The 24,593-nt window shown below is 29.3% G+C and overlaps 1 long non-coding RNA gene across 4 annotated transcripts in view; it reads left to right on the top strand.

Moving 5' to 3' along the window:
- LOC137237993 (uncharacterized) overlaps nucleotides 1-24,593 on the top strand; it is a 62,000-nt gene that overhangs the window by 18,590 nt on the left and 18,817 nt on the right. The window contains exon 3 of one of the 4 annotated variants that reach the window (XR_010949081.1): nucleotides 15,669-15,683. The exons of the other annotated variants lie outside the window; for them this stretch is intronic. This is a non-coding gene — a long non-coding RNA (uncharacterized lncRNA). Of the gene's footprint in view, nucleotides 1-15,668; nucleotides 15,684-24,593 lie in introns of those variants that run through there. 4 annotated transcript variants of the gene reach the window in all.

Here is a 24,593-nt window from a genome sequence, read left to right as displayed (position 1 = left end):
CCTTATAAATTAAACGTCGAATTATATTAACTAGCTGAGTTAGATAAAACTAGAAAACTAGAAGTAATATGAAAAGCGTAAATAGTTAGCTTAAAGTAAAATTAAAAGAGTTGAGGTGTTCAAATAAATATCCTAAAAAACCACGATAAGCGTCGAACCCTGAGAGTGGACCTTATAAATTAAACGTCGAATTATATTAACTAGCTGAGTTAGATAAAACTAGAAAACTAGAAGTAATATGAAAAGCGTAAATAGTTAGCTTAAAGTAAAATTAAAAGAGCTGAGGTGTTCAAATAAATATCCTAAAAAACCACGATAAGCGTCGAACCCTGAGAGTGGACCCTATAAATTAAAAGTCGAATTATGTTAATTAGCTTAGTTAGATAAAACCAAAAAAAATTTAAGTAATATGAAAAGCGTAAATAGTTAGCTTAAAGTAAAATTGAAAGAGTTGGGGTGGTCAAATAAATATCCTAAAAAACCACGATAAGCGTCGAACCCTGAGAGTGGACCTTATAAATTAAACGTCGAATTATATTAACTAGCTGAGTTAGATAAAACTAGAAAACTAGAAGTAATATGAAAAGCGTAAATAGTTATCTTAAAGTAAAATTAAAAGAGTTGAGGTGTTCAAATAAATATCCTAAAAAACCACGATAAGCGTCGAACCCTGAGAGTGGACCTTATAAATTAAACGTCGAATTATATTAACTAGCTGAGTTAGATAAAACTAGAAAACTAGAAGTAATATGAAAAGCGTAAATAGCTTAAAGTAAAATTGAAAGAGTTGGGGTGGTCAAATAAATATCCTAAAAAACCACGATAAGCGTCGAACCCTGAGAGTGGACCTTATAAATTAAACGTCGAATTATATTAACTAGCTGAGTTAGATAAAACTAGAAAACTAGAACTAATATGAAAAGCGTAAATAGTTAGCTTAAAGTAAAATTAAAAGAGTTGAGGTGTTCAAATAAATATCCTAAAAAACCACGATAAGCGTCGAACCCTGAGAGTGGACCTTATAAATTAAACGTCGAATTATATTAACTAGCTGAGTTAGATAAAACTAGAAAACTAGAAGTAATATGAAAAGCGTAAATAGTTAGCTTAAAGTAAAATTGAAATAGTTGGGGTGGTCAAATAAATATCCTAAAAAACCACGATAAGCGTCGAACCCTGAGAGTGGACCTTATAAATTAAACGTCGAATTATATTAACTAGCTGAGTTAGATAAAACTAGAAAACTAGAAGTAATATGAAAAGCGTAAATAGTTAGCTTAAAGTAAAATTGAAAGAATTGAGGTGTCAAATAAATATCCTAAAAAACCACGATAAGCGTCGAACCCTGAGAGTGGACCTTATAAATTAAACGTCGAATTATATTAACTAGCTGAGTTAGATAAAACTAGAAAACTAGAAGTAATATGAAAAGCGTAAATAGTTAGCTTAAAGTAAAATTAAAAGAGTTGAGGTGTTCAAATAAATATCCTAAAAAACCACGATAAGCGTCGAACCCTGAGAGTGGACCCTATAAATTAAAAGTCGAATTATGTTAATTAGCTTAGTTAGATAAAACCAAAAAAATTTTAAGTAATATGAAAAGCGTAAATAGTTAGCCTAAAGTAAAATTGAAAGAGTTGTGGTGTTCAAATAAATGTCCTAAAAACCGCGATAAGCGTCGAACCCTGAGAGTGGACCCTATAAATTAAACTTCGAATTATGTTAATCAGCTGAGTTAGATACAACCAGAGAACTATAAGTAATATGAAAAGCGTAAATAGTTAGCTGAAAGTAAAATTGAATGAGTTGTGGTGTTCAAATAATATCCTAAAAAACCACGATAAGCGTCGAACCCTGAGAGTGGACCCTATAAATAAAACGTCGAATTATGTTAATCAGCTGAGTTAGATAAAACTTGAAAACTGCAACTAATATGACAAACGTAGATTTAAATTGAAAGAGTTGAGGTGTTGAAATCAATATCCTATAAAAACCTCGAAAAGCTTCGAACCCTGTGTGTTGACCCTATAAATTAAACGTTGAATTACATTAATTAGCTGAGTTAGATAAAACTAGAATAGATAAAACTAGAAAACTGTAAGTAATATGAAAAGCGTAAATAGTTAGCTTAAAGTAAAATTGAAAGAGTTGAGGTGTTCAAATAAATATCCTAAAAAACCACGATAAGCGTCGAACCCTGAGAGTGGACCCTATAAATTAAACGTCAAATTATGTTAATTAGCTTAGTTAGATACAACCAGAGAACTACAAGTAATATGAAAAGCGTTAATAGTTAGCTTAAAGTAAAATTGAAAGAGTTGATGTGTTCAAATAAATATCCTAAAAAACCGCGATAAGCGTCGAACCCTGAGAGTGGACCCTATAAATTAAACGTCGAATTATGTTAATTAGCTTAGTTAGATACAACCTGAGAACTATAAGTAATATGAAAAGCGTAAATAGTTGAGTTGTTGAAATAAATATCTTTTAAAACCTATGAAAAGCATCGAACCCTGACAGTTGACCCTAAAAATTAAACCTCGAATTATGTTAAAGAGATGAGCACGATAAAAATTTAAAACAATTGGTTATATGAAAAGCGTAGATTAAATTTGAAAGAGTTGAGTTGTTGAAATAAATATCTTATAAAACCTATGAAAAGCATCGAACCCTGAAAGTTGACCCTAAAAATTAAACCTCGAATTGTGTTAAAGAAATGAGCAGGATAAAAATTTAAAACAATTGGTTATGTGAAAAGCGTAGATTAAAATTGAAAGAGTTGAGTTGTTGAAATAAATATCTTATAAAACCTATGAAAAGCATCGAACCCGGACAGTTGACCCTAAAAATTAAACCTCGAATTATGTTAAAGAGATGAGCAGGATAAAAATTTAAAACAATTGGTTATATGAAAAGCGTAGATTAAAATTGAAAGAGTTGAGTTGTTGAAATAAATATCTTATAAAACCTATGAAAAGGATCGAACTCTGACAGTTGACCATAAAAATTAATCGAATTATGTTAAAGAGATGAGCAGGATAAAAATTGAAAACTATTGGTAATATCAAAAGCGTAGATTAAAATTAAAAGAGTTGAGTTGTTGAAATAAATATCTTATAAAACCTATGAAAAGCATCGAAACCTGACAGTTGACCCTAAAAATTAAACCTCGAATCATGTTAAAGAGATGAGCAGGATAAAAATTGAAAACAATTGGTTATATGAAAAGCGTAGATTAAAATTGAAAGAGTTGAGTTGTTGAAATAAATATCTTATAAAACCTATGAAAAGCATCGAACCCTGACAGTTGACCCTAAAAATTAAACCTCGAATTATGTTAAAGAGATGAGCAGGATAAAAATTTAAAACAATTGGTTATCAGACCAATTCTAAATATTCTCGCGGATTTTTTTATTCCCGCGGAAAAATTCCTCCAATTCTGTTCTCCTAGGGAGAACAATAATTGGGGAATAGGAATTTCGAATTTTCGAAGTCAGCTGTTTTGTCAATTGAAATTTCGTTGCACATTTCTTATTTTGTTTAAAAAATTGAAAAGTTTAATTATTGTTGCAAATTTGTTGGAAATTAAGAAATAAAATATAAACATTGCACAGTATTTATTGCATTTCATGTGGTATTCACTGAAATGAGTAATGAATTGGTGCCACAGCAACATCAACAGCGGAACATAAGAAGACGGCCGCATAACACAAATCTGCCGGAGTTGCCTGCTTTCATTCAGCAAAGCAATTTTCTGGCGGCCAAGTTGAGTTGAATTCGTCCTTCATCATATGCCAAAATCTATTTAAGCCTTATTAAAAAATCCTTGCGCAATTTCTGGATGGCTGCATCAAATTTGTATACCAAGAGCTCTACCGTTGCTTATGATATACTTTTCGACTTAAAATAAAGAATATTGTGGTTGTAGTTGTTGTTGTATTAACAGTAAGAATATTGTGGTAGAATGTGCATACATATTTTAGCACAAATTTGTACAAATAAGTGTTCTTTCTTAAAAGAACGAACTTCCTTTAACTATTTTGATGCATTCCCTTTAATTTAACTAGTGAAAAAACTCCTATGAAATGGCAAAGAAATCTCCCTCTCCCTCACATTCATAATACCTACTTTTCTCCCATAACCGGTTTCCGCTTTTTCGAACATTGTTCAGAATAGGAGGAAAGGGAGAAGTGAAAAAACTCACAAGGAATTTTTATTTAGAATACGAGGAATGGGAGAAGGGAGAAAACTCGCACGGAATTTTCGTTTAGAATTGGGCTGTATATGAAAAGCGTAGATTAAAATTGAAAGAGTTGAGTTGTTGAAATAAATATCTTATAAAACCTATGAAAAGCATCGAACCCTGACAGTTGACCCTAAAAATTAAACCTCGAATCATGTTAAAGAGATGAGCAGGATAAAAATTGAAAACAATTGGTTATATGAAAAGCGTAGATTAAAATTGAAAGAGTTGAGTTGTTGAAATAAATATCTTATAAAACCTATGAAAAGCATCGAACCCTGACAGTTGACCCTAAAAATTAAACCTCGAATCATGTTAAAGAGATGAGCAGGATAAAAATTGAAAACAATTGGTTATATGAAAAGCGTAGATTAAAATTGAAAGAGTTGAGTTGTTGAAATAAATATCTTATAACACCTATGAAAAGCATCGAACCCTGACAGTTGACTCTAAAAATTAAACCTCGAATTATGTTAAAGAGATGAGCAGGATAAAAATTGAAAACAATTGGTTATATGAAAAGCGTAGATTAAAATTGAAAGAGTTGAGTTGTTGAAATAAATATCTTATAAAACCTATGAAAAGCATCGAACCCTGACAGTTGACCCTAAAAATTAAACCTCGAATCATGTTAAAGAGATGAGCAGGATAAAAATTGAAAACAATTGGTTATATGAAAAGCGTAGATTAAAATTGAAAGAGTTGAGTTGTTGAAATAAATATCTTATAAACCTATGAAAAGCATCGAAACCTGACAGTTGACCCTAAAAATTAAACCTCGAATCATGTTAAAGAGATGAGCAGGATAAAAATTGAAAACTATTGGTAATATGAAAAGCGTAGATTAAAATTGAAAGAGTTGAGTTGTAGAAATAAATATCTTATAAAACCTATGAAAAGCATCGTACCCTGACAGTTGACCCTAAAAATTAAACCTCGAATCATGTTAAAGAGATGAGCAGGATAAAAATTTAAAACAATTGGTTATATGAAAAGCGTAGATTAAAATTGAAAGAGTTGAGTTGTTGAAATAAACATCTTATAAAACCTATGAAAAGCATCGAACCCTGACAGTTGACCCTAAAAATTAAACCTCGAATCATGGTAAAGAGATGAGCAGGATAAAAATTGAAAACAATTGGTTATATGAAAAGCGTAGATTAAAATTGAAAGAGTTGAGTTGTAGAAATAAATATCTTATAAAACCTATGAAAAGCATCGTACCCTGACAGTTGACCCTAAAAATTAAACCTCGAATCATGTTAAAGAGATGAGCAGGATAAAAATTGAAAACTATTGGTAATATGAAAAGCGTAGATTAAAATTGAAAGAGTTGAGTTGTAGAAATAAATATCTTATAAAACCTATGAAAAGCATCGTACCCTGACAGTTGACCCTAAAAATTAAACCTCGAATCATGTTAAAGAGATGAGCAGGATAAAAATTTAAAACAATTGGTTATATGAAAAGCGTAGATTAAAATTGAAAGAGTTGAGTTGTTGAAATAAACATCTTATAAAACCTATGAAAAGCATCGAACCCTGACAGTTGACCCTAAAAATTAAACCTCGAATCATGTTAAAGAGATGAGCAGGATAAAAATTGAAAACAATTGGTTATATGAAAAGCGTAGATTAAAATTGAAAGAGTTGAGTTGTAGAAATAAATATCTTATAAAACCTATGAAAAGCATCGTACCCTGACAGTTGACCCTAAAAATTAAACCTCGAATCATGTTAAAGAGATGAGCAGGATAAAAATTGAAAACTATTGGTAATATGAAAAGCGTAGATTAAAATTGAAAGAGTTGAGTTGTAGAAATAAATATCTTATAAAACCTATGAAAAGCATCGTACCCTGACAGTTGACCCTAAAAATTAAACCTCGAATCATGTTAAAGAGATGAGCAGGATAAAAATTGAAAACAATTGGTTATATGAAAAGCGTAGATTAAAATTGAAAGAGTTGAGTTGTAGAAATAAATATCTTATAAAACCTATGAAAAGCATCGTACCCTGACAGTTGACCCTAAAAATTAAACCTCGAATCATGTTAAAGAGATGAGCAGGATAAAAATTGAAAACTATTGGTAATATGAAAAGCGTAGATTAAAATTGAAAGAGTTGAGTTGTAGAAATAAATATCTTATAAAACCTATGAAAAGCATCGTACCCTGACAGTTGACCCTAAAAATTAAACCTCGAATCATGTTAAAGAGATGAGCAGGATAAAAATTTAAAACAATTGGTTATATGAAAAGCGTAGATTAAAATTGAAAGAGTTGAGTTGTTGAAATAAACATCTTATAAAACCTATGAAAAGCATCGAACCCTGACAGTTGACCCTAAAAATTAAACCTCGAATCATGTTAAAGAGATGAGCAGGATAAAAATTGAAAACAATTGGTTATATGAAAAGCGTAGATTAAAATTGAAAGAGTTGAGTTGTAGAAATAAATATCTTATAAAACCTATGAAAAGCATCGTACCCTGACAGTTGACCCTAAAAATTAAACCTCGAATCATGTTAAAGAGATGAGCAGGATAAAAATTGAAAACTATTGGTAATATGAAAAGCGTAGATTAAAATTGAAAGAGTTGAGTTGTAGAAATAAATATCTTATAAAACCTATGAAAAGCATCGTAACCTGACAGTTGACCCTAAAAATTAAACCTCGAATCATGTTAAAGAGATGAGCAGGATAAAAATTTAAAACAATTGGTTATATGAAAAGCGTAGATTAAAATTGAAAGAGTTGAGTTGTTGAAATAAACATCTTATAAAACCTATGAAAAGCATCGAACCCTGACAGTTGACCCTAAAAATTAAACCTCGAATCATGTTAAAGAGATGAGCAGGATAAAAATTGAAAACAATTGGTTATATGAAAAGCGTAGATTAAAATTGAAAGAGTTGAGTTGTTGAAATAAATATCTTATAAAACCTATGAAAAGCATCGAACCCTGACAGTTGACCCTAAAAATTAAACCTCGAATCATGTTAAAGAGATGAGCAGGATAAAAATTGAAAACAATTGGTTATATGAAAAGCGTAGATTAAAATTGAAAGAGTTGAGTTGTTGAAATAAATATCTTATAACACCTATGAAAAGCATCGAACCCTGACAGTTGACTCTAAAAATTAAACCTCGAATTATGTTAAAGAGATGAGCAGGATAAAAATTGAAAACAATTGGTTATATGAAAAGCGTAGATTAAAATTGAAAGAGTTGAGTTGTTGAAATAAATATCTTATAAAACCTATGAAAAGCATCGAACCCTGACAGTTGACCCTAAAAATTAAACCTCGAATCATGTTAAAGTGATGAGCAGGATAAAAATTGAAAACAATTGGTTATATGAAAAGCGTAGATTAAAATTGAAAGAGTTGAGTTGTAGAAATAAATATCTTATAAAACCTATGAAAAGTATCGTACCCTGACAGTTGACCCTAAAAATTAAACCTCGAATCATGTTAAAGAGATGAGCAGGATAAAAATTTAAAACAATTGGTTATATGAAAAGCGTAGATTAAAATTGAAAGAGTTGAGTTGTTGAAATAAACATCTTATAAAACCTATGAAAAGCATCGAACCCTGACAGTTGACCCTAAAAATTAAACCTCGAATCATGTTAAAGAGATGAGCAGGATAAAAATTTAAAACAATTGGTTATATGAAAAGCGTAGTTTAAAATTGAGAGAGTTGAGTTGTTGAAATAAATATCTTTTAAAACCTATGAAAAGCATCGAACCCTGACAGTTGACCCTAAAAATTAAACCTCGAATTATGTTAAAGAGATGAGCACGATAAAAATTTAAAACAATTGGTTATATGAAAAGCGTAGATTAAAATTGAAAGAGTTGAGTTGTTGAAATAAATATCTTATAAAACCTATGAAAAGCATCGAACCCTGAAAGTTGACCCTAAAAATTAAACCTCGAATTATGTTAAAGAGATGAGCAGGATAAAAATTTAAAACAATTGGTTATATGAAAAGCGTAGATTAAAATTGAAAGAGTTGACTTGTTGAAATAAATAGCTTATAAAACCTATGAAAAGCATCGAACCCTGACAGTTGACCCTAAAAATTAAACCTCGAATTATGTTAAAGAGATGAGCACGAAAAAAATTTAAAACAATTGGTTATATGAAAAGCGTAGATTAAAATTGAAAGAGTTGAGTTGTTGAAATAAATATCTTATAAAACCTATGAAAAGCATCGAACCCTGACAGTTGACCCTAAAAAGTAAAATCATGTTAAAGAGATGAGCAGGATAAAAATTGAAAACTATTGGTAATATGAAAAGCGTAGATTAAAATTGAAAGAGTTGAGTTGTTGAAATAAATATCTTATAAAACCTATGAAAAGCATCGAACCCTGACAGTTGACCCTAAAAATTAAACCTCGAATCATGTTAAAGAGATGAGCAGGATAAAAATTGAAAACAATTGGTTATATGAAAAGCGTAGATTAAAATTGAAAGAGTTGAGTTGTTGAAATAAATATCTTATAAAACCTATGAAAAGCATCGAACCCTGACAGTTGTCCCTAAAAATTAAACCTCGAGTCATGTTAAAGAGATGAGCAGGATAAAAATTGAAAACTAGTGGTAATATGGAAAGCGTAGATTAAAATTGAAAGAGTTGAGTTGTTGAAATAAATATCTTATAAAACATATGAAAAGAATCGAACCCTGACAGTTGACATTATGTTAAAGAGATGAGCACGATAAAAATTTAAAACAATTGGTTATATGAAAAGCGTAGATTAAAATTGAAAGAGTTGAGTTGTTGAAATAAATATCTTATAAAACCTATGAAAAGCATCGAACCCTGAAAGTTGACCCTAAAAATTAAACCTCGAATTATGTTAAAGAGATGAGCAAGATAAAAATTTAAAACAATTGGTTATATGAAAAGCGTAGATTAAAATTGAAAGAGTTGAGTTGTTGAAATAAATATCTTATAAAACCTATGAAAAGCATCGTACCCTGAGAGTTGACCCTAAAAATTAAACCTCGAATTATGTTAAAGAGATGAGCACGATAAAAATTTAAAACAATTGGTTATGTGAAAAGCGTAGATTAAAATTGAAAGAGTTGAGTTGTTGAAATAAATATCTTATAAAACCTATGAAAAGCATCGAACCCTGACAGTTGACCCTAAAAATTAAACCTCGAATCATGTTAAAGAGATGAGCAGGATAAAAGTTGAAAACTATTGGTAATATGAAAAGCGTAGATTAAAATTGAAAGAGTTGAGTTGTTGAAATAAATATCTTATAAAACCTATGAAAAACATCGAACCCTGACAGTTGACCCTAAAAATTAAACCTCGAATCATGTTAAAGAGATGAGCAGGATAAAAATTGAAAACAATTGGTTATATGAAAAGCGTAGATTAAAATTGAAAGAGTTGAGTTGTTGAAATAAATATCTTATAAAACCTATGAAAAGCATCGAACCCTGACAGTTGACCCTAAAAATTAAACCTCGAATTATGTTAAAGAGATGAGCACGATAAAAATTTAAAACAATTGGTTATATGAAAAGCATAGATTAAAATTGAAAGAGTTGAGTTGTTGAAATAAATATCTTATAAAACCTATGAAAAGCATCGAACCCTGAAAGTTGACCCTAAAAATTAAACCTCGAATTATGTTAAAGAGATGAGCAGGATAAAAATTTAAAACAATTGGTTATATGAAAAGCGTAGATTAAAATTGAAAGAGTTGAATTGTTGAAATAAATATCTTATAAAACCTATGAAAAGCATCGGACCCTGACAGTTGACCCTAAAAAATAAACCTCGAATTATGTTAAAGAGATGAGCACGACAAAAATTGAAAACAATTGGTTATATGAAAAGCGTATATTAAAATTGAAAGAGTTGAGTTGTTGAAATAAATATCTTATAAAAGCTATGAAAAGCATCGAACCCTGACAGTTGACGCTAAAAATTAAACCTCGAATTATGTTAAAGAGATGAGCAGGATAAAAATTTAAAACAATTGGTTATATGAAAAGCGTAGTTTAAAATTGAAAGAGTTGAGTTGTTGAAATAAATATCTTATAAAACCTATGAAAAGCATCGAACCCTGACAGTTGACCCTAAAAATTAAAACTCGAATTATGTTAAAGAGATGAGCACGATAAAAATTTAAAACAATTGGTTATATGAAAAGCGTAGATTAAAATTGAAAGAGTTGAGTTGTTGAAATAAATATCTTATAAAACCTATGAAAAGCATCGAACCCTGACAGTTGACCCTAAAAATTAAACCTCGAATTATGTTAAAGAGATGAGCAGGATAAAAATTTAAAACAATTGGTTATATGAAAAGCGTAGTTTAAAATTGAAAGAGTTGAGTTGTTGAAATAAATATCTTATAAAACCTATGAAAAGCATCGAACCCTGACAGTTGACCCTAAAAATTAAAACTCGAATTATGTTAAAGAGATGAGCACGATAAAAATTTAAAACAATTGGTTATATGAAAAGCGTAGATTAAAATTGAAAGAGTTGAGTTGTTGAAATAAATATCTTATAAAACCTATGAAAAGCATCGAACCCTGACAGTTGACCCTAAAAATTAAACCTCGAATTATGTTAAAGAGATGAGCACGATAAAAATTTAAAACAATTGGTTATATGAAAAGCGTAGATTAAAATTGAAAGAGTTGAGTTGTTGAAATAAATATCTTATAAAACCTATGAAAAGCATCGGACCCTGACAGTTGACCCTAAAAAATAAACCTCGAATTATGTTAAAGAGATGAGCACGACAAAAATTGAAAACAATTGGTTATATGAAAAGCGTATATTAAAATTGAAAGAGTTGAGTTGTTGAAATAAATATCTTATAAAACCTATGAAAAGCATCGAACCCTGACAGTTGACCCTAAAAATTAAACCTCGAATTATGTTAAAGAGATGAGCAGGATAAAAATTTAAAACAATTGGTTATATGAAAAGCGTAGTTTAAAATTGAAAGAGTTGAGTTGTTGAAATAAATATCTTATAAAACCTATGAAAAGCATCGAACCCTGACAGTTGACCCTAAAAATTAAAACTCGAATTATGTTAAAGAGATGAGCACGACAAAAATTGAAAACAATTGGTTATATGAAAAGCGTATATTAAAATTGAAAGAGTTGAGTTGTTGAAATAAATATCTTATAAAACCTATGAAAAGCATCGAACCCTGACAGTTGACCCTAAAAATTAAACCTCGAATTATGTTAAAGAGATGAGCAGGATAAAAATTTAAAACAATTGGTTATATGAAAAGCGTAGTTTAAAATTGAAAGAGTTGAGTTGTTGAAATAAATATCTTATAAAACCTATGAAAAGCATCGAACCCTGACAGTTGACCCTAAAAATTAAACCTCGAATTATGTTAAAGAGATGAGCAGGATAAAAATTTAAAACAATTGGTTATATGAAAAGCGTAGTTTAAAATTGAAAGAGTTGAGTTGTTGAAATAAATATCTTATAAAACCTATGAAAAGCATCGAACCCTGACAGTTGACCCTAAAAATTAAAACTCGAATTATGTTAAAGAGATGAGCACGATAAAAATTTAAAACAATTGGTTATATGAAAAGCGTAGATTAAAATTGAAAGAGTTGAGTTGTTGAAATAAATATCTTATAAAACCTATGAAAAGCATCGAACCCTGACAGTTGACCCTAAAAATTAAACCTCGAATTATGTTAAAGAGATGAGCACGATAAAAATTTAAAACAATTGGTTATATGAAAAGCGTAGATTAAAATTGAAAGAGTTGAGTTGTTGAAATAAATATCTTATAAAACCTATGAAAAGCATCGGACCCTGACAGTTGACCCTAAAAAATAAACCTCGAATTATGTTAAAGAGATGAGCACGACAAAAATTGAAAACAATTGGTTATATGAAAAGCGTATATTAAAATTGAAAGAGTTGAGTTGTTGAAATAAATATCTTATAAAACCTATGAAAAGCATCGAACCCTGACAGTTGACCCTAAAAATTAAACCTCGAATTATGTTAAAGAGATGAGCACGATAAAAATTTAAAACAATTGGTTATATGAAAAGCGTAGATTAAAATTGAAAGAGTTGAGTTGTTGAAATAAATATCTTATAAAACCTATGAAAAGCATCGGACCCTGACAGTTGACCCTAAAAAATAAACCTCGAATTATGTTAAAGAGATGAGCACGACAAAAATTGAAAACAATTGGTTATATGAAAAGCGTATATTAAAATTGAAAGAGTTGAGTTGTTGAAATAAATATCTTATAAAACCTATGAAAAGCATCGAACCCTGACAGTTGACCCTAAAAATTAAACCTCGAATTATGCTAAAGAGATGAGCACGATAAAAATTTAAAACAATTGGTTATATGAAAAGCGTAGATTAAAATTGAAAGAGTTGAGTTGTTGAAATAAATATCTTATAAAACCTATGAAAAGCATCGGACCCTGACAGTTGACCCTAAAAAATAAACCTCGAATTATGTTAAAGAGATGAGCACGACAAAAATTGAAAACAATTGGTTATATGAAAAGCGTATATTAAAATTGAAAGAGTTGAGTTGTTGAAATAAATATCTTATAAAACCTATGAAAAGCATCGAACCCTGACAGTTGACCCTAAAAATTAAACCTCGAATTATGTTAAAGAGATGAGCAGGATAAAAATTTAAAACAATTGGTTATATGAAAAGCGTAGTTTAAAATTGAAAGAGTTGAGTTGTTGAAATAAATATCTTATAAAACCTATGAAAAGCATCGAACCCTGACAGTTGACCCTAAAAATTAAAACTCGAATTATGTTAAAGAGATGAGCACGACAAAAATTGAAAACAATTGGTTATATGAAAAGCGTATATTAAAATTGAAAGAGTTGAGTTGTTGAAATAAATATCTTATAAAACCTATGAAAAGCATCGAACCCTGACAGTTGACCCTAAAAATTAAACCTCGAATTATGTTAAAAAGATGAGCACGATAAAAATTTAAAACAATTGGTTATATGAAAAGCGTAGATTAAAATTGAAAGAGTTGAGTTGTTGAAATAAATATCTTATAAAACCTATGAAAAGCATCGGACCCTGACAGTTGACCCTAAAAAAGAAACCTCGAATTATGTTAAAGAGATGAGCACGACAAAAATTGAAAACAATTGGTTATATGAAAAGCGTATATTAAAATTGAAAGAGTTGAGTTGTTGAAATAAATATCTTATAAAACCTATGAAAAGCATCGAACCCTGACAGTTGACCCTAAAAATTAAACCTCGAATTATGTTAAAGAGATGAGCACGATAAAAATTTAAAACAATTGGTTATATGAAAAGCGTAGATTAAAATTGAAAAAGTTGAGTTGTTGAAATAAATATCTTATAAAACCTATGAAAAGCATCGGACCCTGACAGTTGACCCTAAAAAATAAACCTCGAATTATGTTAAAGAGATGAGCACGTCAAAAATTGAAAACAATTGGTTATATGAAAAGCGTATATTAAAATTGAAAGAGTTGAGTTGTTGAAATAAATATCTTATAAAACCTATGAAAAGCATCGAACCCTGACAGTTGACCCTAAAAATTAAACCTCGAATTATGTTAAAGAGATGAGCACGATAAAAATTTAAAACAATTGGTTATATGAAAAGCGTAGATTAAAATTGAAAGAGTTGAGTTGTTGAAATAAATATCTTATAAAACCTATGAAAAGCATCGGACCCTGACAGTTGACCCTAAAAAATAAACCTCGAATTATGTTAAAGAGATGAGCACGACAAAAATTGAAAACAATTGGTTATATGAAAAGCGTATATTAAAATTGAAAGAGTTGAGTTGTTGAAATAAATATCTTATAAAACCTATGAAAAGCATCGAACCCTGACAGTTGACCCTAAAAATTAAACCTCGAATTATGTTAAAGAGATGAGCAGGATAAAAATTTAAAACAATTGGTTATATGAAAAGCGTAGTTTAAAATTGAAAGAGTTGAGTTGTTGAAATAAATATCTTATAAAACCTATGAAAAGCATCGAACCCTGACAGTTGACCCTAAAAATTAAAACTCGAATTATGTTAAAGAGATGAGCACGACAAAAATTGAAAACAATTGGTTATATGAAAAGCGTATATTAAAATTGAAAGAGTTGAGTTGTTGAAATAAATATCTTATAAAACCTATGAAAAGCATCGAACCCTGGCAGTTGACCCTAAAAATTAAACCTCGAATTATGTTAAAGAGATGAGCACGATAAAAATTTAAAACAATTGGTTATATGAAAAGCGTAGATTAAAATTGAAAGAGTTGAGTTGTTGAAATAAATATCTTATAAAACCTATGAAAAGCATCGGACCCTGACAGTTGACCCTAAAAAATAAACCTCGAATTATGTTAAAGAGATGAGCACGACAAAAATTGAAAACAATTGGTTATATGAAAAGCGTATATTAAAATTGAAAGAGTTGAGTTGTTGAAATAAATATCTTATAAAACCTATGAAAAGCATCGAACCCTGACAGTTGACCCTAAAAATTAAACCTCGAATTATGTTAAAGAGATGAGCACGATAAAAATTTAAAACAATTGGTTATATGAAAAGCGTAGATTAAAATTGAAAGAGTTGAGTTGTTGAAATAAATATCTTATAAAACCTATGAAAAGCATCGGACCCTGACAGTTGACCCTAAAAAATAAACCTCGAATTATGTTAAAGAGATGAGCACGACAAAAATTGAAAACAATTGGTTATATGAAAAGCGTATATTAAAATTGAAAGAGTTGAGTTGTTGAAATAAATATCTTATAAAACCTATGAAAAGCATCGAACCCTGACAGTTGACCCTAAAAATTAAACCTCGAATTATGTTAAAGAGATGAGCACGATAAAAATTTAAAACAATTGGTTATATGAAAAGCGTAGATTAAAATTGAAAGAGTTGAGTTGTTGAAATAAATATCTTATAAAACCTATGAAAAGCAACGGACCCTGACAGTTGACCCTAAAAAATAAACCTCGAATTATGTTAAAGAGATGAGCACGACAAAAATTGAAAACAATTGGTTATATGAAAAGCGTATATTAAAATTGAAAGAGTTGAGTTGTTGAAATAAATATCTTATAAAACCTATGAAAACCATCGAACCCTGACAGTTGACCCTAAAAATTAAACCTCGAATTATGTTAAAGAGATGAGCAGGATAAAAATTTAAAACAATTGGTTATATGAAAAGCGTAGTTTAAAATTGAAAGAGTTGAGTTGTTGAAATAAATATCTTATAAAACCTATGAAAAGCATCGAACCCTGACAGTTGACCCTAAAAATTAAAACTCGAATTATGTTAAAGAGATGAGCACGACAAAAATTGAAAACAATTGGTTATATGAAAAGCGTATATTAAAATTGGAAGAGTTGAGTTGTTGAAATAAATATCTTATAAAACCTATGAAAAGCATCGAACCCTGACAGTTGACCCTAAAAATTAAACCTCGAATTATGTTAAAAAGATGAGCAGGATAAAAATTTAAAACAATTGGTTATATGAAAAGCGTAGTTTAAAATTGAAAGAGTTGAGTTGTTGAAATAAATATCTTATAAAACCTATGAAAAGCATCGAACCCTGACAGTTGACCCTAAAAATTAAACCTCGAATTATGTTAAAGAGATGAGCAGGATAAAAATTTAAAACAATTGGTTATATGAAAAGCGTAGTTTAAAATTGAAAGAGTTGAGTTGTTGAAATAAATATCTTATAAAACCTATGAAAAGCATCGAACCCTGACAGTTGACCCTAAAAATTAAAACTCGAATTATGTTAAAGAGATGAGCACGATAAAAATTTAAAACAATTGGTTATATGAAAAGCGTAGATTAAAATTGAAAGAGTTGAGTTGTTGAAATAAATATCTTATAAAACCTATGAAAAGCATCGAACCCTGACAGTTGACCCTAAAAATTAAACCTCGAATTATGTTAAAGAGATGAGCACGATAAAAATTTAAAACAATTGGTTATATGAAAAGCGTAGATTAAAATTGAAAGAGTTGAGTTGTTGAAATAAATATCTTATAAAACCTATGAAAAGCATCGGACCCTGACAGTTGACCCTAAAAAATAAACCTCGAATTATGTTAAAGAGATGAGCACGACAAAAATTGAAAACAATTGGTTATATGAAAAGCGTATATTAAAATTGAAAGAGTTGAGTTGTTGAAATAAATATCTTATAAAACCTATGAAAAGCATCGAACCCTGACAGTTGATCCTAAAAATTAAACCTCGAATTATGTTAAAGAGATGAGCAGGATAAAAATTTAAAACAATTGGTTATATGAAAAGCGTAGTTTAAAATTGAAAGAGTTGAGTTGTTGAAATAAATATATTATAAAACCTATGAAAAGCATCGAACCCTGACAGTTGACCCTAAAAATTAAACCTCGAATTATGTTAAAGAGATGAGCAGGATAAAAATTTAAAACAATTGGTTATATGAAAAGCGTAGTTTAAAATTGAAAGAGTTGAGTTGTTGAAATAAATATCTTATAAAACCTATGAAAAGCATCGAACCCTGACAGTTGACCCTAAAAATTAAACCTCGAATTATGTTAAAGAGATGAGCAGGATAAAAATTTAAAACAATTGGTTATATGAAAAGCGTAGTTTAAAATTGAAAGAGTTGAGTTGTTGAAATAAATATCTTATAAAACCTATGAAAAGCATCGGACCCTGACAGTTGACCCTAAAAAATAAACCTCGAATTATGTTAAAGAGATGAGCACGACAAAAATTGAAAACAATTGGTTATATGAAAAGCGTATATTAAAATTGAAAGAGGTGAGTTGTTGAATTAAATATCTTATAAAACCTATGAAAAGCATCGAACCCTGACAGTTGACCCTAAAAATTAAACCTCGAATTATGTTAAAGAGATGAGCAGGATAAAAATTTAAAACAATTGGTTATATGAAAAGCGTAGTTTAAAATTGAAAGAGTTGAGTTGTTGAAATAAATATCTTATAAAACCTATGAAAAGCATCGAACCCTGACAGTTGACCCTAAAAAATAAACCTCGAATTATGTTAAAGAGATGAGCACGACAAAAATTGAAAACAATTGGTTATATGAAAAGCGTATATTAAAATTGAAAGAGTTGAGTTGTTGAAATAAATATCTTATAAAACCTATGAAAAGCATCGAACCCTGACAGTTGACCCTAAAAATTAAACCTCGAATTATGTTAAAGAGATGAGCAGGATAAAAATTTAAAACAATTGGTTATATGAAAAGCGTAGATTAAAATTGAAAGAGTTGAGTTGTTGAAATAAATATCTTATAAAACCTATGAAAAGCATCGGACCCTGACAGTTGACCCTAAAAAATAAACCTCGAATTATGTTAAAGAGATGAGCACGACAAAAATTGAAAACAATTGGTTATATGAAAAGCGTATATTAAAATTGAAAGAGTTGAGTTGTTGAAATAAATATCTTATAAAACCTATGAAAAGCATCGAACCCTGACAGTTGACCCTAAAAATTAAACCTCGAATTATGTTAAAGAGATGAGCAGGATAAAAATTTAAAACAATTGGTTATATGAAAAGCGTAGTTTAAAATTGAAAGAGTTGAGTTGTTGAAATAAATATCTTATAAAACCTATGAAAAGCATCGAACCCTGACAGTTGACCCTAAAAATTAAACCTCGAATTATGTTAAAGAGATGAGCAGGATAAAAATTTAAAACAATTGGTTATATGAAAAGCGTAGATTAAAATTGAAAGAGTTGAGTTGTTGAAATAAATATCTTATAAAACCTATGAAAAGCATCGGACCCTGACAGTTGACCCTAAAAAATAAACCTCGAATTATGTTAAAGAGATGAGCACGACAAAAATTGAAAACAATTGGTTATATGAAAAGCGTATATTAAAATTGAAAGAGTTGAGTTGTTGAAATAAATATCTTATAAAACCTATGAAAAGCATCGAACCCTGACAGTTGACCCTAAAAATTAAACCTCGAATTATGTTAAAGAGATGAGCAGGATAAAAATTTAAAACAATTGGTTATATGAAAAGCGTAGTTTAAAATTGAAAGAGTTGAGTTGTTGAAATAAATATCTTATAAAACCTATGAAAAGCATCGAACCCTGACAGTTGACCCTAAAAATTAAAACTCGAATTATGTTAAAGAGATGAGCACGATAAAAATTTAAAACAATTGGTTATATGAAAAGCGTAGATTAAAATTGAAAGAGTTGAGTTGTTGAAATAAATATCTTATAAAACCTATGAAAAGCATCGGACCCTGACAGTTGACCCTAAAAAATAAACCTCGAATTATGTTAAAGAGATGAGCACGACAAAAATTGAAAACAATTGGTTATATGAAAAGCGTATATTAAAATTGAAAGAGTTGAGTTGTTGAAATAAATATCTTATAAAACCTATGAAAAGCATCGAACCCTGACAGTTGACCCTAAAAATTAAACCTCGAATTATGTTAAAGAGATGAGCACGATAAAAATTTAAAACAATTGGTTATATGAAAAGCGTAGATTAAAATTGAAAGAGTTGAGTTGTTGAAATAAATATCTTATAAAACCTATGAAAAGCAACGGACCCTGACAGTTGACCCTAAAAAATAAACCTCGAATTATGTTAAAGAGATGAGCACGACAAAAATTGAAAACAATTGGTTATATGAAAAGCGTATATTAAAATTGAAAGAGTTGAGTTGTTGAAATAAATATCTTATAAAACCTATGAAAAGCATCGAACCCTGACAGTTGACCCTAAAAATTAAACCTCGAATTATGTTAAAGAGATGAGCAGGATAAAAATTTAAAACAATTGGTTATATGAAAAGCGTAGTTTAAAATTGAAAGAGTTGAGTTGTTGAAATAAATATCTTATAAAACCTATGAAAAGCATCGAACCCTGACAGTTGACCCTAAAAATTAAAACTCGAATTATGTTAAAGAGATGAGCACGACAAAAATTGAAAACAATTGGTTATATGAAAAGCGTATATTAAAATTGGAAGAGTTGAGTTGTTGAAATAAATATCTTATAAAACCTATGAAAAGCATCGAACCCTGACAGTTGACCCTAAAAATTAAACCTCGAATTATGTTAAAGAGATGAGCAGGATAAAAATTTAAAACAATTGGTTATATGAAAAGCGTAGTTTAAAATTGAAAGAGTTGAGTTGTTGAAATAAATATCTTATAAAACCTATGAAAAGCATCGAACCCTGACAGTTGACCCTAAAAATTAAACCTCGAATTATGTTAAAGAGATGAGCAGGATAAAAATTTAAAACAATTGGTTATATGAAAAGCGTAGTTTAAAATTGAAAGAGTTGAGTTGTTGAAATAAATATCTTATAAAACCTATGAAAAGCATCGAACCCTGACAGTTGACCCTAAAAATTAAAACTCGAATTATGTTAAAGAGATGAGCACGATAAAAATTTAAAACAATTGGTTATATGAAAAGCGTAGATTAAAATTGAAAGAGTTGAGTTGTTGAAATAAATATCTTATAAAACCTATGAAAAGCATCGAACCCTGACAGTTGACCCTAAAAATTAAACCTCGAATTATGTTAAAGAGATGAGCACGATAAAAATTTAAAACAATTGGTTATATGAAAAGCGTAGATTAAAATTGAAAGAGTTGAGTTGTTGAAATAAATATCTTATAAAACCTATGAAAAGCATCGGACCCTGACAGTTGACCCTAAAAAATAAACCTCGAATTATGTTAAAGAGATGAGCACGACAAAAATTGAAAACAATTGGTTATATGAAAAGCGTATATTAAAATTGAAAGAGTTGAGTTGTTGAAATAAATATCTTATAAAACCTATGAAAAGCATCGAACCCTGACAGTTGACCCTAAAAATTAAACCTCGAATTATGTTAAAGAGATGAGCAGGATAAAAATTTAAAACAATTGGTTATATGAAAAGCGTAGTTTAAAATTGAAAGAGTTGAGTTGTTGAAATAAATATCTTATAAAACCTATGAAAAGCATCGAACCCTGACAGTTGACCCTAAAAATTAAACCTCGAATTATGTTAAAGAGATGAGCAGGATAAAAATTTAAAACAATTGGTTATATGAAAAGCGTAGTTTAAAATTGAAAGAGTTGAGTTGTTGAAATAAATATCTTATAAAACCTATGAAAAGCATCGAACCCTGACAGTTGACCCTAAAAATTAAACCTCGAATTATGTTAAAGAGATGAGCAGGATAAAAATTTAAAACAATTGGTTATATGAAAAGCGTAGTTTAAAATTGAAAGAGTGCATCGGACCCTGACAGTTGACCCTAAAAAATAAACCTCGAATTATGTTAAAGAGATGAGCACGACAAAAATTGAAAACAATTGGTTATATGAAAAGCGTATATTAAAATTGAAAGAGGTGAGTTGTTGAATTAAATATCTTATAAAACCTATGAAAAGCATCGAACCCTGACAGTTGACCCTAAAAATTAAACCTCGAATTATGTTAAAGAGATGAGCAGGATAAAAATTTAAAACAATTGGTTATATGAAAAGCGTAGTTTAAAATTGAAAGAGTTGAGTTGTTGAAATAAATATCTTATAAAACCTATGAAAAGCATCGAACCCTGACAGTTGACCCTAAAAAATAAACCTCGAATTATGTTAAAGAGATGAGCACGACAAAAATTGAAAACAATTGGTTATATGAAAAGCGTATATTAAAATTGAAAGAGTTGAGTTGTTGAAATAAATATCTTATAAAACCTATGAAAAGCATCGAACCCTGACAGTTGACCCTAAAAATTAAACCTCGAATTATGTTAAAGAGATGAGCAGGATAAAAATTTAAAACAATTGGTTATATGAAAAGCGTAGATTAAAATTGAAAGAGTTGAGTTGTTGAAATAAATATCTTATAAAACCTATGAAAAGCATCGGACCCTGACAGTTGACCCTAAAAAATAAACCTCGAATTATGTTAAAGAGATGAGCACGACAAAAATTGAAAACAATTGGTTATATGAAAAGCGTATATTAAAATTGAAAGAGTTGAGTTGTTGAAATAAATATCTTATAAAACCTATGAAAAGCATCGAACCCTGACAGTTGACCCTAAAAATTAAACCTCGAATTATGTTAAAGAGATGAGCAGGATAAAAATTTAAAACAATTGGTTATATGAAAAGCGTAGTTTAAAATTGAAAGAGTTGAGTTGTTGAAATAAATATCTTATAAAACCTATGAAAAGCATCGAACCCTGACAGTTGACCCTAAAAATTAAAACTCGAATTATGTTAAAGAGATGAGCACGATAAAAATTTAAAACAATTGGTTATATGAAAAGCGTAGATTAAAATTGAAAGAGTTGAGTTGTTGAAATAAATATCTTATAAAACCTATGAAAAGCATCGAACCCTGACAGTTGACCCTAAAAATTAAACCTCGAATTATGTTAAAGAGATGAGCAGGATAAAAATTTAAAACAATTGGTTATATGAAAAGCGTAGTTTAAAATTGAAAGAGTTGAGTTGTTGAAATAAATATCTTATAAAACCTATGAAAAGCATCGAACCCTGACAGTTGACCCTAAAAATTAAAACTCGAATTATGTTAAAGAGATGAGCACGATAAAAATTTAAAACAATTGGTTATATGAAAAGCGTAGATTAAAATTGAAAGAGTTGAGTTGTTGAAATAAATATCTTATAAAACCTATGAAAAGCATCGAACCCTGACAGTTGACCCTAAAAATTAAACCTCGAATTATGTTAAAGAGATGAGCACGATAAAAATTTAAAACAATTGGTTATATGAAAAGCGTAGATTAAAATTGAAAGAGTTGAGTTGTTGAAATAAATATCTTATAAAACCTATGAAAAGCATCGAACCCTGAAAGTTGACCCTAAAAATTAAACCTCGAATTATGTTAAAGAGATGAGCAGGATAAAAATTTAAAACAATTGGTTATATGAAAAGCGTAGATTAAAATTGAAAGAGTTGAGTTGTTGAAATAAATATCTTATAAAACCTATGAAAAGCATCATACCCTGAGAGTTGACCCTAAAAATTAAACCTCGAATTATGTTAAAGAGATGAGCAGGATAAAAATTTAAAACAATTGGTTATGTGAAAAGCGTAGATTAAAATTGAAAGAGTTGAGTTGTTGAAATAAATATCTTATAAAACCTATGAAAAGCATCGAACCCTGACAGTTGACCCTAAAAATTAAACCTCGAATCATGTTAAAGAGATGAGCAGGATAAAAGTTGAAAACTATTGGTAATATGAAAAGCGTAGATTAAAATTGAAAGAGTTGAGTTGTTGAAATAAATATCTTATAAAACCTATGAAAAACATCGAACCCTGACAGTTGACCCTAAAAATTAAACCTCGAATCATGTTAAAGAGATGAGCAGGATAAAAATTGAAAACAATTGGTTATATGAAAAGCGTAGATTAAAATTGAAAGAGTTGAGTTGTTGAAATAAATATCTTATAAAACCTATGAAAAGCATCGAACCCTGACAGTTGACCCTAAAAATTAAACCTCGAATTATGTTAAAGAGATGAGCACGATAAAAATTTAAAACAATTGGTTATATGAAAAGCATAGATTAAAATTGAAAGAGTTGAGTTGTTGAAATAAATATCTTGTAAAACCTATGAAAAGCATCGAACCCTGAAAGTTGACCCTAAAAATTAAACCTCGAATTATGTTAAAGAGATGAGCAGGATAAAAATTTAAAACAATTGGTTATATGAAAAGCGTAGATTAAAGTGAAAGAGTTGAGTTGTTGAAATAAATATCTTATAAAACCTATGAAAAGCATCGTACCCTGAGAGTTGACCCTAAAAATTAAACCTCGAATTATGTTAAAGAGATGAGCACGATAAAAATTTAAAACAATTGGTTATGTGAAAAGCGTAGATTAAAATTGAAAAAGTTGAGTTGTTGAAATAAATATCTTATAAAACCTATGAAAAGCATCGAACCCTGACAGTTGACCCTAAAAATTAAACCTCGAATCATGTTAAAGAGATGAGCAGGATAAAAGTTGAAAACTATTGGTAATATGAAAAGCGTAGATTAAAATTGAAAGAGTTGAGTTGTTGAAATAAATATCTTATAAAACCTATGAAAAACATCGAACCCTGACAGTTGACCCTAAAAATTAAACCTCGAATCATGTTAAAGAGATGAGCAGGATAAAAATTGAAAACAATTGGTTATATGAAAAGCGTAGATTAAAATTGAAAGAGTTGAGTTGTTGAAATAAATATCTTATAAAACCTATGAAAAGCATCGAACCCTGACAGTTGACCCTAAAAATTAAACCTCGAATTATGTTAAAGAGATGAGCACGATAAAAATTTAAAACAATTGGTTATATGAAAAGCATAGATTAAAATTGAAAGAGTTGAGTTGTTGAAATAAATATCTTATAAAACCTATGAAAAGCATCGAACCCTGAAAGTTGACCCTAAAAATTAAACCTCGAATTATGTTAAAGAGATGAGCAGGATAAAAATTTAAAACAATTGGTTATATGAAAAGCGTAGATTAAAATTGAAAGAGTTGAGTTGTTGAAATAAATATCTTATAAAACCTATGAAAAGCATCGGACCCTGACAGTTGACCCTAAAAAATAAACCTCGAATTATGTTAAAGAGATGAGCACGACAAAAATTGAAAACAATTGGTTATATGAAAAGCGTATATTAAAATTGAAAGAGTTGATTTGTTGAAATAAATATCTTATAAAACCTATGAAAAGCATCGAACCCTGACAGTTGACCCTAAAAATTAAACCTCGAATCATGTTAAAGAGATGAGCACGATAAAAATTTAAAACAATTGGTTATATGAAAAGCATAGATTAAAATTGAAAGAGTTGAGTTGTTGAAATAAATATCTTATAAAACCTATGAAAAGCATCGTACCCTGACAGTTGACCCTAAAAATTAAACCTCGAATTATGTTAAAGAGATGAGCACGATAAAAATTTAAAACAATTGGTTATATGAAAAGCGTAGATTAAAATTGAAAGAGTTGAGTTGTTGAAATAAATATCTTATAAAACCTATGAAAAGCATCGAACCCTGACAGTTGACCCTAAAAATTAAACCTCGAATTATGTTAAAGAGATGAGCACGATAAAAATTTAAAACAATTGGTTATATGAAAAGCATAGATTAAAATTGAAAGAGTTGAGTTGTTGAAATAAATATCTTATAAAACCTATGAAAAGCATCGGACCCTGACAGTTGACCCTAAAAATTAAACCTCGAATTATGTTAAAGAGATGAGCACGATAAAAATTGAAAACAAT

The sequence above is a fragment of the Eurosta solidaginis genome, chromosome 1 (genome assembly GCF_040869045.1).
Source record: "Eurosta solidaginis isolate ZX-2024a chromosome 1, ASM4086904v1, whole genome shotgun sequence".
Lineage (NCBI taxonomy): Eukaryota > Metazoa > Arthropoda > Insecta > Diptera > Tephritidae > Eurosta > Eurosta solidaginis.
This window is presented reverse-complemented; position numbering and strand designations above follow the sequence as displayed.